Raw genomic sequence first — 17,637 nt, 5'->3', positions numbered from 1 at the left:
CTTCTAGGCTTTTATAGTATTTAAAACAAAATGGCCTTTCAAAGGATAATAAAAGTAGTAATTCACATTTTGAGAATTCAGTTAATTCCATATTAGATCATTGTCCTAACTATAGCCTCAGCTTTTTGTTAACCTTGTTAATGAGCCATTGCCATTTATCTAGGAATTTGAGTGATTGCTATTTCCTAGTACCCAGTTCAAACATGACTTTTTAGGATGTACTAGGAAGATAAGATAGGTTATGTTTGCCTAGGTTTTATTTTTTTTTTGGCTGTTCCTAGACTTTTTAGGTTTAGTTGGGATTCTCACTTTGGGCATTAAAACCAAAAAACCAAACCCATTGCTGTCAAGTCGATTCCGACTCATGGTGACCCTATAGGACAGGGTAGAACCGCCTGTAGAGTTTCCAAGGCTGTAATCTTTATGGATGCAGAATGCCACGTCTTTCTCCGGTGAGGCGGTTGTATGGGTTTGAGCCAGCAGCCTTTCCGTAGCCAAGAAACACTTAACCACCACACCGCCAGGGCTCTTTGATAGTAACTAACTTAAAATAGGACTATGAAAATGGGCATGGTACTGTCACAAATAATTTGGGTTTGAAAGGCTAGTAGATGATTTTCATTTAAATACCATTTTTTTAATTAGAGTACTCTTACCAGGTTGAAGGTGGTCCTTGGCTTCCCAGCCTTCTGTGGGGAGGGGTCCTTGGCTTCCCAGCCTTCTGTGGGGAGTTTTCACTTAGCACGTAATCTAGTGAAGCTTTCTATAAGAATATAATTAACAAAATCAGTATGTATATTTCAACTTCAATGTTAACCAAATGTTAAAAACTATGCAGTTAGAGCAAAATTTAAAAATACAAAGTGTCTCGTTTTCTAAGTCTGAACTGCTTCAATTTTTTGTTCACCCTTGGGTTATTTTATTTGTGTGTGTGTGTGTGTGTTGTTTTCTGACTAGCCTAAAAAAAAAAGTTTTTTTTTTTTTTTTTTTTAGCCTAAGTGGAGAAAAATCTTCAGGTCAGTGCTTTCTGAGCGTCAGAAACCTTCTGACCCCCAGTTTAGACTTAGCGCTTCAGTGTCGGTCTTAGTTTGCCATCAGACCTTCCTATTTCAGGTTGCTTGGCTTTAGAAATCAAAACCCCTTAATAACCTGCTTTCTCGAATGACTGACTAAGATAGGCCTCACCTAGGCTCATATCCTGTTCTGCTCAAGGAGCTTAGAATCCCAGCACCTTCTTTGTACAGGCAAACTGTTCTTTGCTCCGCTTGATTCAGTTTCTTGATGCAGCACTTAAGCTCATCTGACTTTTATATTTTCTTTATAGGAAAGGCAGAAAGAGGAGACGGGAGGGGGATAAAAACAAAACCAAACTATAATTTCTTAGTCAAACCCTTTGTAGTCACTTTCCTATAAGAAAAATTTTTCCTAAGCAACCCAGCTGTATTCCAGCTAAGTCACGTCATCACTCTTTTTTACCTCTTTGTAACTATATCAGGAATTTTACAGCCTGACAAGAGACTTTTTCAGAGGAGCCAACCACCTTTTTTTCCTCTGTGCCTAAAAAAAAAAAAAAAAGTCACCTTACTAATAGGAAGAAAAGAAGACCTCATCAGTTTTTTTGTATGATCCCCAATTGTTTTTTATATTCTTTTCACCCAGCATAATGCAAAGTCTGGAAATGGGAATGTTAAGTACAAGATAAACCCACTGCTTTCGAGTTGATTCCGACTCATAGCAACGCTATAGGACAGAATAGAACTGCCCCACAGGGTTTCAAAGGCTGTAAATCTTTATAAAAGCAGACTGTCACCTCTTTCACCTGCAGAGCAGCTGGTGGGTTCAGACCACAGACCTTTTGGTTAGCAGCTGATTGCTTAACCCGTGCACCACCAGGGCTCCTTTAGGTATGGGATAATACATATATTAATTTAGGAGGCGATTCTTTGAGTGTCTAGTTTAGTTGAATATGAAGCAGGTGGCAAGTGTAGATTAGTCTGCACACTTATTCCTCCCTATTCAGGGAAGGCTTACAGGTTGTGTGTGTGTGTGTGTTTTCCAGTTAGCCCTCAGGCAAAGAACGGAAACACCAAACCCAAGAGGCAGCAGGATCTGTTCATAGCTAATGAGGAGAAACTAGTCCTAGGATGGCCTATGGGAGCTGTTTGAAACTACAGAAATTCAGTGTTCTTATTTTAAAAGTAGATTTGAGCACTTGCACCATGATTTTAAGTCCTCATTACCCTAAATTCATAGCACATGAGCAGTGAAGGTTGCGTTTAAAATTGGAAAAGGTGATCCAAGATTGCCTGGAGAGAAACCACTTGCAGACACTCTGAAAAACCAAGTTAGATTCCTGCTATAGTCTGCCATGTGAATGCCTGATTTTAAAACATGTGTTTTGCAGTAAGCTAGGAAGGCAGTGTTTCTATTTGGGGAATCTAATCTATATGGGTTCCGTCAATTGCCATTCAAATCCAGGAACTTGAGGTTGTGGGAGGATGTTGAGGGAATGTGCTGACAAAATTGAGAAGCAAATTCTACTTCATATTGCAGAGGCTCATCAGCTTTTTTGATTGGTATAGAAATAACTAATCTGAAATATTTCTAATATCCTTTTTATAAAATGAGGAGAGTATCCTAAAATGACTTTGTGTGTATAGTAACTGAATCTTTTTTTTAATAACAAAATAATTTTAGCTGATGTTTAGCTAGAAAGTTGGCTGTTGATTTTTATTTAACCTGTATAGGTTAACCTCATTTTGAACACATTGACGAAAAGCAGTTTCATATAAATATCTTTCATACATAATGGTCATAAGTCACTTACATATTTAGAAATTTTTTCGATTTGTTGCAGTAGCCATCTGTTGTTGTTTTTTTTTTTTTTCAGTCTAAGCCAGTAAAATGAAACTGTTAATTCCCCTTCCTACTCTTCACTGAATGTTTTGGATAAATGTACATAATACCATATATGTAGTATTTGCATTTAAGCATAGCCTAAATGTACTATCTGGAAAAGCTTTGACCGAATACACAAGTGCATTTTTTTGCAGACAGTGAACTCTCCCCCATACATAGATGAATATTTACACAAGGACAATGGCCATGCAGTTCTTTCCGCTTTGTCCTTTTAACACACACTAACAGATCATAGGTTAATTGTCCACCTAATTAACTTGGGCATGAGGGCAGAGTTCCCAGATAAAATACAAGATGCCCTGTTAAATTCCGATTTCAGATAAACATACTAAAAGTGTATTTGTTGTTTATCTGAAACTGGAATTTAACTGGCTGTTCTATATGCTTAGTTGCTAAATCTGGCAGCCCTGGAAGGGTCTACTGGGTATGGGCACATTTATGAGATTTAAATACAATTAGAGCCTGCAATGACAAGGATAGTCTTTACTCTGATGGGAGTGCTAAGGTTTTAGAGTGCAACGTTTGTTGTTTAGAGTCCAACACTTTTTTCTTTGGAAATGCACTGTTATGGGTTGAATTGTGACACCCCCCCCCAAAAAAAAATATCTGTCAACTTGGCTAGGCCATAATTCTCAGTATTGTGTGATTATTCACCATTTTGTCATCTGATGTCATTTTCCGATGTGTAGTAAATCCTACGTCTATGATGTTAATAAGGTGGGATTAAGGGCAGTTATGTTAATGAGACAGGACTCAATCTACAATATTAGGTTATGTCTTACGTCAATCTCTTTTGAGATATAAAATAGAGAAGCAAAGCGAGCAGAGAGATAGGGGGACCTCATACCACCCAGGGTCCCTGTAATGAGAAGCTTCTGGTCCAGGGGAAGATTGATGACAAGGACCTTCCCCCAGAACAGAGAGAGAAAGCATTATCCTGGAGCTGACACCCTGAATTTGGACTTCTAGCCTATTAGGCCATGGGAGAATAAACCTCTGTTTGTTAAAGCCATCCACTTGGGGTATTTCTGTTACAGCAACACTAGATGAGTACGACATGCACCAATGAAAATTCAAAAGTAGAAAAACTTAACAATGTATTGTCTAGGGATGAATGCATGTATGATGAAACTTTTAAAAACCAAAAAAGAGAACAATAAGATTTGTGATAGCGGTTACCTCTGAGGGAGGGACAGGCAGATGGATTACAGCATGCATTAGCTGCACTGGTATCGATAACTCTTATAGTTCTCTGGTGACATGGTAAGCCACAGGAGTTCATTTTATTTGTTACGCTTCATAGTTATATATATGCTATATATACTCTTCTGCAAGAAACCCTGGTGGCGTAGTGGTTAAGTGCTATAGCTGCTAACCAAAAGGTCAGCAGTTCAAATCCACCATGCCCTCCTTGGAAACTCTCTGGGGCAGTTGTACTCTGTCCTATAGGGTTGCTATGAGTCGGAATCAACTCAGTGGCAACGGGTTTGGTTTTTGGGTTACTATTCTGTACATATCAAATATTGCATACTAAGGATAATTTAAAGTCAAACTGAAAAATGGACTTCTATAAGAAAATTAGCCTATATGCAGTTTCATTGTATATACTTTCCAAAATAAATGCAAAATCTTAGTCAAGAGACAGTCACCAATTTCACAAAGATCAGCTCAGGTAATTAATAGATTCTAGATTGAAGACATGTTTACTGGACCACATCTGAAATAAAAGATTCATCTTTACTTGATTTCTACAGTGGCAAAGCTTCCGTTTTTGTCCTTACTTAGAAAGATCACTAATGGTTAAAAGGTACTGTATGCCAAATGGAGGGAAAGAAACAAGAGCAAGGCCATGCATATAGGTTTGATTAGATGAAATGACCTAGGTATAAATTCTGGATTCCTAGAGCAAAACAAAAATCTCAAAGGGCTCTGTTTTCCTTGATTAATTAAAAACAAAAAACACAGCTAGGCTTCTAGCTCCTCCCATGTAAGAACTATTTGGACAGACTAGAATAACCATCAGTAAACAGAATAATTCATCTTTAGAAGTGCTAGTTTAGAGGATTGAAATGTTTTATAAGCACTTATGGTTCTCTCTTGCCAGTTGCCCTCACATCAGAATTGACTCATGGCAACTTCATGTGTATCAGAGTATAACTGTGCTCCATAAGGTTTTCAGCGGCTGATTTTTTAAAGTAGATTGCCAGGCCTTTCTTCCCAGATACCTCTGGGTGGACTGCAACCTCCAATCTTTTGGTTAACAGCTGAACACTTTAACGTTTTGCACCATCCAGGACTCCTACAGTTCTCCGTAGCCTGGTATAACTTTATATTGTAGAAAGAGCTGGGAGGGCTCTTTCAGGAAGCCTTTCCCAATATATCCCCTTCCTCCACTCACCATTAGGTACCCCCCCGTGCTTCCAAGATATCATAATCATGTGTTCTTGTCTCTCATTGCAATTACCACATTGCATTGAAATTATCTGTTCATATATTTGCCTTACCCATGGGATTGTGACCTCTCTGTGGGAAAGGGCTTGGTCTTTTTTTCAACACCTGGCACTGCCTGGCACATGGTAAGCAACCAGTAAGTGCTGACTGAACAAAGGGCTCAACTAATCTCACCCTCATTTCCAGGTGTGGAAATGGAGATTTGGAGAGTTTGTAGCTTTAGAAATATTAATTCTTAGAAAGAAGAAGCCCCAACAGGTAATCTGTACCAAACTTACACAGTATCCCCGTTATGATGTCATTCAGTTTCTGTTTGAACACAGTATCCAGGGAAATAGCTCATTCTCATTTCTATACTGTGGTGGTTATTAAGATCCTTAGGCCGAGCAAAAGTCAACCTCCTTGTAATTTCTACTCTTAATCTTAGTTCTACTGTATGATGTTTCAAACACATGAGGACAGCTACTTTTCTTTCTTCTCTAGGATAGCCATCCTTAGTTCTCTATATCATTCTACTCGGTTTCTAGAACATTCACCAAATTCGTTTCTCTCTTTTGGGTGTGTTCTATTTTATCTTTGTTCCTTTTAAAATATCATTTCCCAAATAGTACACAATACTTTAAGTGTGCTCTTCTCTATAAGGAGTAGAACTTACCATTCCCCTTGCTTTGAACATAATACTTCTGTTAGTGCAGCTTAAGATCACATTAAACATTTTGGCAGCCGTGTCATCGTCTTTACCCTGTCCAAGTCATCAACAAAAATACCTAAATATTTTCACATGGTTTGCTATTAAGCCATATCTCTTCCATCATGCATGTTATGGTTATCCCTACTATATTTCATTCTGTTAAGGTGTGGCCCGTTGTTCTCGCCTGTTGAAATATTTTTGGATCCTGTCAGCCAGTACTCCTCCTAACTGTGTCATCTGAAAATTTGGTAAATATGCCTTCAGTGTTCTCATCCAAGACATTAGTAAGAACATCAAGTAGGATAGAGCGCTAGAGAAATTATTTGAGATTTCCTTCTGGTTTTTCATTGATCCATTAATTAACACACCTCAAGTAATGTTGTTAAACCAGTTACAAACCTACCTAAATATATTATCTTCTAGCTTAAATCCTTTTATTATCTAAAGGATATCATGAGAAGATTATAAAAGTTTCTGCTGAAATCCAGATATTTTTTGTGTACAGTATTTCCTTTATATTCTAAGCCAATAACCCTATCAAAAAAAAAGAAAGAAAGAAATTAGGTTAATCTTGCATGATTTCCTTTCTGTGAATGCTCACTGATAGTTAATCAGCATCTTTCCCTTGCCTAGGGCTCTTAAACCCTTTAACAACAGTGTGTTTAAGGATTTTGCTTGGGATTGATATCAGATGAATTTGTCTATAGTTTGGCATCTGCATGCTTTGCAGTGTTGCATATTAGAGTGTTTTCATTACAGCATCCTCTTCTATTCTCTCTGATTTTTCAAAGCCTTTAGATAGGAATTGAGCTATCTTATCTATAAATTCTCAGAGTACTCAGGAAGGTTGAACTCATTTATAATTGTTAGGTACTATTATCTCCTTGAATGCTTTGGGATTCTGTTTCCTCATTCCACAATTTGTTTTTCCCTTGTCTGCTTTGACTATCACTAATCTAAATTGGAAACAAAGAATTGAGGCAGCCTTTTTTTTTTTTTACACTAGATAGACTTCGCCCTCAAATCAGCACAGACCTGCACTTTTCTTTTTGTTGTTCCTGTTCTGAGTATAAATTAAGGAAAATCTTTGTCTCTAGTTTGTTTTTTTTTTTTTTAATCTCAATGCAGTCTAAGCCTCTCTGATACTGTTCTTTCAGGTTTTTACAATTTTCCTTGGATATGTGCCCATTCTATCCCTCCAAACTCTTGCATGTTTCCTTTAAAATATTTCTTATGGACACAGATTGTTACTGGCAGATTCAGGACTAAAACTCAGATCTTCTGATTCTGGCTCATGTTCTTTCACTATATAGCTAAGTTTACAGTCCTTATACTTCCAGGTTGATGTCACGTTGCCCTTTTAGTCTCTGGGGCCCCAACCCTTCCGTGGGAGATTTGTGGTATCTCTAGATAAATCAAAGTTTTAGTAAGTGGCCACAGTTTCACTTGACTGGCTACCTACCCATGTGAAACCATGAAGGGACATTAGAATTATTAAGGTAGGTTGAGAGGCTGCAAGACTTTTAAGCTAGTCCTATGTAGGCCTTAGCATGAACTCCATGAGGGCAGGACCGTGTCTGTTTTGCTCATTTCACCCGACATCTAGCACTGTGCCTGGCATATGTTAAGTAATAGGTAAGTGTTAAGTGAATGAACTAAATTAACCTTTTTTGGCTTCATTTTCCTCACATGTAAAATAAGATTATTGATCTCAATGATTTTTAAGGTTCCTTCAAACACTTAACAAAATTTCATTCTTACCTTCTGGCTGAATTTCTTTATCCTTTTAGGATTTTAAAAAAGAATTAGTGAAAGTTTCTTTAACAGTAGGTGACATCAGTAGGTAGGATCCTCACTTTTAACAACTGTGGCAGAAAACCCACATTTGTTATGCTACTTCCAAATTGCTACTGCTGTGTTTTCTGTTGGACTGATTTTTGTTTCTGTAAAGTAAATGGATACCATTATTGACAGTACCAAATTAGAGAGTCAGGTTTTACAAGTTCCAAAGTACAGTCATCTAAGAAGATTAATAAAATATTGCTTTGCTTATATATTTATGTTTTGCGGAAATTGTATTGAATGCAGTACTATGATGTCAGAGTTATAAAGAATTTGCATACCGCTTCCTATGGAAACTAGTGGGCAACTTTTGGATAAATTGCAGTTGTCATCAGATCTAAATCCCATTGACTCTAGGAACCTACCCTTGAGAGTAATGAGGTTAGTCTAATGAGAATTTTATCTCAGGTGTCTGAAGGTTATCGCTGGATCAGGTCAGATATTATAAAAAAGAAATAATTCCTATGTCATCCTACAAAGCAACCTTTTTGAAACTATATAAATGTTTTTAAAACAGTGAGTGTTGTGCAGATAGTAAAATACTTTGGTACTGCATATCAATACCTTAGCTGCAAAAGGAAAACTCCTAAAATTAAGGTGCTAAATGGATTAAGTACTGGAGAAAGCATCTGCCACACACCATTTTATATTCAAACATGAGTTTTTTAGTATAAACTGAACATTAGGTAGTATGTGAAAATACCTTTCTTATAGAAAACAAGTTATAATAAATTAAAATATTCTATCTATATTGAAAGTTGGAGCCCTGGTGGTTCAGTGGTTAAGAGGTGTGGTAAGCTACGGCTGCTAACCAAAAGGTTGGCAGTTTGAATACACCACCTGCTCCTTGGAAACTGTGGGGCAGTTCTTCTCTGTCCTGTAGGGTCACTGTGAGTCAGAATTGACTCCACAGCAACAGCGCACGCTTATTGAAAGTTGTGAAGAACTAATCTGAAAATTGCCTTTATATTCAAAACGTAAGAGGAAGCCACACTAAAAATAATTTCAGTATTTGATCTGTAAGTCATGTTTTAAGTAGAATACCAATACTTATTTTTGAAGCAGGCTTTATTTTGAAGCTGTTTCAAAGATTCTTTTTTTTTTTTTTTTCATGTTTAAATTTAATAGCACCATTCCCAAAGCCAACTCTTCAGACAGGGATTGGACTGGACAATGGGATAGAAAATGATACTGGTAAAGAATGAGCTTCATGGGTCAAGTAGACACATGATACTGTGTTGGCATCTCCTGTCTGGAGTGGAGATGAGAGGACAGAGGGGGTCAGAAGCTGGCTGAACGGACAGGAAAAGAGAGAGTGGAGAGAAGGAGTGTGCTCTCATTAGGGGGAGCGCAATTAGGAGTACATAGCATGGTGTATATAAATTTTTGTATGAGAGACTGACTTGATTTGTAAACTTTCACTTAAAGCACAATAAAAAAATTTTTTTAATTTAATAGCACCATTGGTAGACACTGTCTTCAATTTCAGAAACTATGCTGCAAAACCAGATATAGTGTTTGTAATTAGTTTTAATATGTTGGAATTTTTTTTTTTAAGCCATTAGGTAAGCAAGGATGTTTAGCCCTTTAAAGTTATATATTATTTTCGTTTAACTTTGTAAGAAACACATTGTTTAAATTGTCTTGTTAATTAGATATTTAAAGGCATCAGCAATATTTGTTTTAAAAATAGCCTATGATAAATTCTTTTAAAAAGAGAAATGAGGCATTAATCCAAAAAATACAAAATAATAAATGTTGGAGAGGCTGCAGAGAGATTGGAACTCTTATACACTGCTGGTGGGAATGTAAAATGGTACAACCACTTTGGAAATCTATCTGGCGTTTTCTTAAAAAGTTAGAAATAGAACTACCATACAACCCAGAAATCCCACTCCTCGGAATATACCCTAGAGAAATAAGAGCCTTCACACGAACAGATATATGCACACCCATGTTTATTGCAGCTCTGTTTACAATAGCAAAAAGCTGGAAGCAACCCCGGTGTCCATCAACGGATGAATGGGTAAATAAATTATGGTATATTCACACAATGGAATACTACGCATCGATAAAGAACAGTGACGAATCTCTGAAACATTTCATAACATGGAGGAACCTGGAAGGCATTACGCTGAGCGAAATTAGTCAGAGGCAAAAGGACAAATATTGTATAAGACCACTATTATAAGATCTTGAGAAATAGTAAAAACTGAGAAGAACACATACTTTTGTGGTTACGAAGGGGGGAGGGAGGGAGGGAGGGAGAGGGTTTTTTATTGATTAATCAGTAGATAAGAACTGCTTTGGGTGAAGGGAAAGACAACACTCAATACATGGAAGGTCAGGTCAATTGGACTGGACCAAAAGCAAAGAAGTTTCCGGGATAAAATGAATGCTTCAAAGTTCAGCGGAGCAAGGGTGGGGGTTTGGGGACTATGGCTTAAGGGAACTTCTAAGTCAATTGGTAAAATAATTCTATTTTGAAAACATTCTGCATCCCACTTTGAAATGTGGCGTCTGGGGTCTTAAATGCTAAGAAGCGGCCATCTAAGATGCATCAATTGGTCCCAACCCACCTGGATCAAAGGAGAATGAAGAACACCAAGGTCACACGATAACATGAGCCCAAGAGACAGAAAGGGCCACAGGAACCAGAGACTTACATCATCCCGAGAACAGAAGAACTAGATGGTGTCCGGCCACAACTGCTGACTGCCCTGACAGGGAGCACAACAGAGAACCCCTGAGGGAGCAGGAGATCAGTGAGATGCAGACCCCAAATTCTCATAAAAAGACCAGACTCAATGGTCTGACTGAGACTAGAAGAATCCCGGCGGTCATGGTCCCCAAACCTGTTGGCCCAGGACAGGAACCATTCCCAAAGACAACTCAGCAGACATGGAAGGGACTGGACAATGGGTAGGAGAGAGATGCTGATGAAGAGTGAGCTACTTGTATCAGGTGGACACTTGAGACTGTGTTGGCATCTCCTGTCTGGAGGGGAGATAGGAGGGTAGAGAGGGTTAGAAACTGGCAAAATTGTCACGAAAGGAGAGACTGGAAGGGCTGACTCATTAGGGGGAGAGTAAGTGGGAGTATGGAGTATGGTGTATATAAGCTTATATGTGACAGACTGACTTGATTTGTAAATGTTCACTTAAAGCTCAATAAAAATTATTAAAAAGAGAGAGAAATGAACTTCTGAAGTTCTCATTTTGCTCGGTTAGGTTTTCTTTAAAGTGAGGTATACCACCTATACTTAAATATGACTACATATAACTTTGGGATTTTCTTAAAATTTTTTCATTTGTGTGGGGCATGAAAAGAGTTATTTTATGTAGGCATTTGGACTTTTTCTGGGAAAAAAAATACCGGCCTTAGCCTGTAAAAAGGAGAAATCTCACTTGCTCTATTTAGGTATCTGTAACATTTTAAAGGAATATTTTCCTAGTTACTTGACTTATCTGAGTATTATTGGGTATGTGTATCAGATTATGTCCATGTTTCCTATATGTCAAATATAAGGGAAATCAAAGGATATGAGATTTAGATCATTAATCATGGTATAAGTTATATCTTTAGTCCTAAACTAATGAAAAGCCTCTATATAAAATGTCATAAAATTACAGGAACTCTTAAAAACCTTTGCTTAAGACCTTGTAGCTAGCTGATAGGAGAGTCAAGAGTAGCACTTAATTTTCTTGACTCCTAGTCTCCCATTTTCCCCACCCATTCCCAGACTTGAACATGAATAGTTAATTTTTTTAGGCATATAAACCGCTGAAATAGTATAATGTTATTATCTCTACTTTGAAGTTAGAGACTGAGTTATAAAGTAGAGCTGAGTGGTTGTCTAGGAATACAGAAGATTAGTACCACCTCACTTACCTGGTGGCCCCTCCTTTGGTTAATGAAAACTCTCAGGTACAGGCAGTTCCCCGGGTTAAGAAAGTCCGACTTACATATAATGTAGTTACGAATCAACCCCTGTAAAGCCTATTAAACATTTGAGGTACGTGCAGTGGTTCCTAGGAACAGACAGGCACTACTTTGTGACATGCATCAAGACATTATTATTACTGTACAACGTTAAAGATGTTTTAGAGTATATGGAAGTATTTCTTTAATGTTTTTTATGCATAAAAAGGTACATTATATACTAAGGTAAACATTTGACTGACATTAGATACAAACCGTACCTAACTGTTCTGACTTACGTGCAGATTAGACTTAGATTTAGGACTGGAACTTGTTCACAGTCTGGGGACTGCCTGTACAACAGAAAACAAGAAATAAGCACTTAAAAAAGCCTTTGAGCAATGAAAAGAAGTGTCGAAAAGTCCACATTAAAGTCAAGTACAGAACTCACGGGAAGATCCTCAGAATCTCTAGAGCCTTTCTTTACTATAAAATTTCGTTTTTTAAAAATCCGATTTCCTGTCAATGTAGAGTAGAAGCAACACATTAGAAGGCTAGAGGGAGGAAAGCTTTTAAAGGCAGGCCTGTGACCACTTAAAGTGAGTAAATAGATACAAAACTATAAAACACAGACATTCCAAGCATAGTAGCCCAGGGTCCTTTAGTGTAAAGGCAGATAAATCCCCTGCACCTTAAGGTCCCCTGAGGGCATTAACCATATTAAAATATAGTATTTGATCATGATAATTACTCTGAATCATTAAAAAAAAAAAAAGGAAATTTGTATATCCTTTCTTTAAGAAAGTGTTTTCAACGAAAGATTACTGAAACTCCAAGGCTTATTAGCCTATTCATGTATTTATTTACAAGCTGCTTTTGATGTTTTAAATCCAAAAGTAGTTAAAATATTTTCAAAAGTTTGTCATTCAAAGAGAACCTTCATCTGTCTGGAAATTTTACATACAAGGAATATTTCGTTCCCTGGCTGAGCCAAATCAATTAGGTGTTACTTGTAGTTCTTAAAGGCAGGTCAGGATTCAGCCTTTGATTTTATTCAGTGTAGTCCAATTCAAGAAAAGAAAAGAAGCAGCTCTAATTGCCTTTACTTTGGTGCTTATTCACAGTACCAATTGTACTAGTGTTGTAACCTAGTAGTGTCGTGACTGTCATCTTTGAAGACCTTACCCAGAAAGGAGACAACATTGCAAAGTGGTTAAGAGAGTAGGCCTGGGAGACAAACTGACTGGGGTCAAATTCTGGCCCTATTATTTACTAGCTTCGAAATTTAAATTAGTCTGTCCTAAGCCTCAATTTTTTGTTCTGTGAAATAGGGAAAGTAATTTAAACAGCTTGTAGTAGGGTGGAAACCCTGGTGGTGTAGTGGTTAAGCGCTACAGCTGCTGACCAAGAGGTCGGCAGTTCGAATCCACCAGGTGCTCCTTGGAAACTCTATGAGGTGGTTGCACTCTGTCCTGTAGGGTCACTATGAGTCAGAATCAACTCGACGGCAGTGGGTTTGGTTTTGGTTTTTGTAGTAGGGTGGTGAGGACAAAAGAAGCAAGAGTGTGTCAAGTCTTAGCAGTTTTTGGTGCATGCTTAGTAAATTATGGCTATTATATTATTGACAAGGCTGCTATTAGGAAAGCTTTGTGTGGGAGTACTAAATAATGATTTTCTGTTTCTCACAGTGAAATGAATTGTTCTTTTCGCATCTTAGCACATGATGCAAATCATTTTAGCCAACTTTGCAAATTATAAATATGCCTTTATTTTTGACTAGATTCTAATGTTCTATTAATGGATCAAAAAATGATCGCCAAAATAGTTCTGGTCTTACAGGCTGTGCTATTAAAGAGGATTTTCAGCTTAATATGCTGGAAGAAGCTAGGATAGTTTGAAATGTTTTACTGCCTACCAAAACCTTAGCGATTTGGTAACTTGTAAAACATGCTTCAGGCATGAGTGTCTTTTGTTGTTAGTTTTTAATTTAATGACATCACCAATTTATTAATGCAGGCAGGATCCCATTTTAATCACCAACACAGTATAATCCAGCTTTTTTTCATGTTCCCTGTTGCTAAGTGGGCTGGAGTTTGACAAGCTGTAGGGTATCTTTCCTGTGTTCCAGAAATGATTCCTAGGTGCCAAATTACTGGCAGACTGCCAAAGTATCTTTGAGAAACTTGGTGAACCTCACCATCTGTGAGTTTAGATGAAGTAATTCAAAGCTGCCAAAAACTGGTAGCATGGTGGTTAAGCGCTCGGCTGCTAACCAAAAGGTCAGTGGTTCAAACCCATCAGCCGTTCCATGGGAGAAAAATGTGGCAGTCCACTTCCCTAAAGATTTACAGCCTTGGAAACCCTATGGCGCAGTTCTCTATGCTACAGGGTCGCTATGAGTTGGAATCGAGTCGACGGCAATGGGTTTAAAGAAACTACCGTTTATTGTGTGTACCCCAGGTACTTCCTTACTTAATCCTTATAACAGTCCTATTAAGTAAATAGTATTACCCCTTTTCCAGATGAGATTGAGTCTTGGAGAAGTGCAGTGATTTTATCAAGACCGGTAGAAACAATATTCAAACAAGGTTCATCTGCTCAAAAACCCATGCCTTTTTCACTGTGTCTTGTTGCTCAAAAGGAAGTAAAAAATTACTCCTTATTTTTTGTTTTTTATTACTGTTGTTAGGTGCCATTGAGTCAGCTCCGACTCATAGCGACCCTGTGTACAACAGAACAAAACACTGCCGGTCCTTTGCCATCCTCACAGTTGTTGGCTATGTTTGAGCCCATTGTTGCAGCCACAGTGTCAATCCATCTCATTGAGAGTCTTTCTCTTTTTCACTGACCCTTTACTTTACCAAGCATGTCCTTCTCCAGGGACTGATCCTTCCTGATAACATGTCTGAAGTACATGAGACAAAGCCTCACCATCTTCACTTCCAAGGAGCATTCTGGCTGTACTTCTCCAAGACAGATTTGTTCTTTTGGAAGTCCGTGGTGTATTAAGTATTCATTGCTAACACCATAATTCAAAGCATCAATTCTTTGGTCTTCCATTGACCAGCTTTCACATACATTTGAGGTGGTGGAAAAAGATGATGGTTTGGGTCAGGCACACTTTAGTCCTCAAAGTGACATACATGCTTTTGAACACTTAAAAGAGATCTTTTGCAGCAGATTTGCCCAATTCAGTATGTCATTTGATTTCTTGACTGCTGCTTCCATGGACGTTGATTGTAGATCCAAGTAAAATGAAATCCACTGCTAGTGTGTCAGTTTGTTGTACTGTGGTGGCTTGCATGTTGCTGTAATCCAGGAAGCTATGCCACCAGTATTTCAAGTACCAGCAGGGCCACACATGGTGGACAAGTTTCAATGGAACTTACAAACTAAGACAGACTAGGAAGAAGGACCTGGTGATATACTTCTTTTAAAAAATAGGCCAGTGAAAACCTTACAGTTTATGCACAGCTGTGTATAAAGCCCCATCAGAGCCAATCTGGACTATTTCCATATACACTAACAATTGGCCTATAACTTAGATTCTATGAATCGGCTAACCAGAAGGTGCTGTTCATGAAACAAGACATGAGGGATAAATGTGACATCATATTCTTCTATTTGACAAGCAGCTAAAAAACCTGGTCAAATTTCTCAAAGTAAGGTTTGGGGGAAAGGAAGATTTCCTCCCTTCTCTACCTCATAGGGGTTGTAATTTTTTTTTTTTAATCTTAATTCCCCTTGCCTTCTATTCCTCTGTGGCAGGTGGTTTTGTTCCCCCCGCCCCTGATGGGCATTTAGAATTTGTACTACATGGAAATTTGAGCCCCTTCAAGGTTTTGTTATCTGCTGTTGTTTGGTATCACTTGTATTTTATGGTGTTGGCAAAGAATACCACTTGTATTGGATCCCATTTGTGTGGGATCTTTTTTCTTTTTAATTGGGGTAGCCTTTGTCTTAATCACCTCTGGAAAAACAAGATTTTGTTACATAGCAATGTGGGTTTATCAGGGAAGCCAAACATTTGGGAATATAAACATTTTCACTTCGGGAAATTGTCCTTTATTAAGGCACTGCAATTAAGTAAACTTTTATGTCAAGGAGCCCTGGTGACACAGTGGTTAAGCACTTGCTGCTAAGTGAAAGATCAGCAGTTAAATCCACCAGCCATTCCCTGGGAGAAAGATGTGGCAGTCTGCTTCTGTAAAGATTACAGCCTTGTAAACCCTATGGGGCAGTTCTTCTCTGTCCTGTAGGGTCACCATGAATTGGAATCAACTGGATGGCAGTGGGTTAGGATCTTTTGTTTGTTTATATCAACTACCTATTTTTAAAAAAACAAGTTTAAAGCTCCACAAACTAAAATTTTGTCTTATGTTCAAAACTCTAGTTCCTGATACATAGTAGGTATTCTATAAATGTTTGTTGAATAAGGGGTTGATTTTCTGTTATATGGCAAAAGCAATTTTATATCAAAGTAAATTTTGATTAGATATCAAGGATTCCTGTATCAAATGTGGCTTGGCCAATTTTGTGTATAAAGAGTATTGCTGGTGTAGTAAAGACTAGAGATCTAGCTGCTTCCCTTGGTTCTGTCCCAAGATATGTGACCTTGATGAAAAGTCACTTATGTAATCTCTCAGGACCTCAGTTCCTTTGTAAAAAGAGGCTGTGTGATTAGATGGTCTTGAAGGTGCCTTCTAACCCAAAGTTGTATCATCTGGGATCATTGCATCTAAAACTGTTTCTTACTGCTTAACCCGGAAGTATATAATAAGCCACCATAAGGGCGTGTCTCTCTCTTATGCTTAGAAGCAGATATCAAACTGCTTGTATTTCAGTTAAAAATAGGGTATGTGAAAATAATTGGTGAAAAATTACTTTTAAAAATTGTTATATTTAAAGTAGTCTTTGTTTAAGAAAATCCAGAATGCTAGTTTTCAGTAGGAAAATAAATTGAGAACATAAACCTCTTTCTTCAAAAAGCAATGTAAATATCAAATACATATGAACATGTTGAGCCACACTAAAAACAAAGGACTGCCATTAAAACAACAGTGAGATACACTTTTTCCTGTCAAATTGATATACAGATTTTAGAATATCACACATTTTTGGCAGAGGTATTAAGGAAACAGGCCCTCATAAAGCAGTGGGAGTATAAATTTGTACCACCGTTCAGGAGAGAAATGTGCATACTTTTGACCTGCCATTCTACTTCTGGGAATGTATTTTAAGGAAATTCATCATGAAGATATACACAGTTTTATATACAACGATATTTATTGTAGTAATAATGTGTTATATATACATGTGTGTACATATGTGTATATATACACACACACAACACACACACCAGTTGCCATAATATAGATTCCTTGATGATCCCATGTGTGTCAGAGTAGAACTGTACTCCATAGGGTTTTCAGTGACTGGTTTCTTAGAAGTAGATCACCAGGCCTGTCTTCCAAGGTGCCTCTGGGTAAACTCAAACCTCCAACTTTGCAGTTAGCAGCTGAGTGCATTAACTATTTGTACCACCCAGGGAGTCCCCAGAATTTCTAGGTGGTAAGATTATGTGTCACTTTAATTTTCTTCTCTACTTTTTCATGTTTCCCACATTTTCTATATGCATACAAGACTTTTTTTCAATCACAAAATATATGTGAGTTTTTAGGAGAGCAACGACATGTCATGGCATTGTTAACTGATGTCATAAAGCAATATGTGTACTAACTGTTTAATGAGAAACTAGTTCTGTAAACCTTCATCTAAAGTACAAAAAAAAAAAACTATGAAAAAAATTATAA

At 37.6% G+C, this 17,637-nt stretch overlaps 1 protein-coding gene across 1 annotated transcript in view; it reads left to right on the top strand.

Annotated features, from left to right (window-relative positions):
• WDR44 (WD repeat domain 44) overlaps nucleotides 1-17,637 on the top strand; it is a 96,069-nt gene that overhangs the window by 18,547 nt on the left and 59,885 nt on the right. The window lies entirely within an intron of this gene.

The sequence above is a fragment of the Elephas maximus genome, chromosome X (genome assembly GCF_024166365.1).
Source record: "Elephas maximus indicus isolate mEleMax1 chromosome X, mEleMax1 primary haplotype, whole genome shotgun sequence".
In the NCBI taxonomy this organism is placed as follows: Eukaryota; Metazoa; Chordata; class Mammalia; order Proboscidea; family Elephantidae; genus Elephas; species Elephas maximus.
Note: the sequence above shows the minus strand (reverse complement) of the source record. Positions and strands in the feature narration are given on the sequence as shown.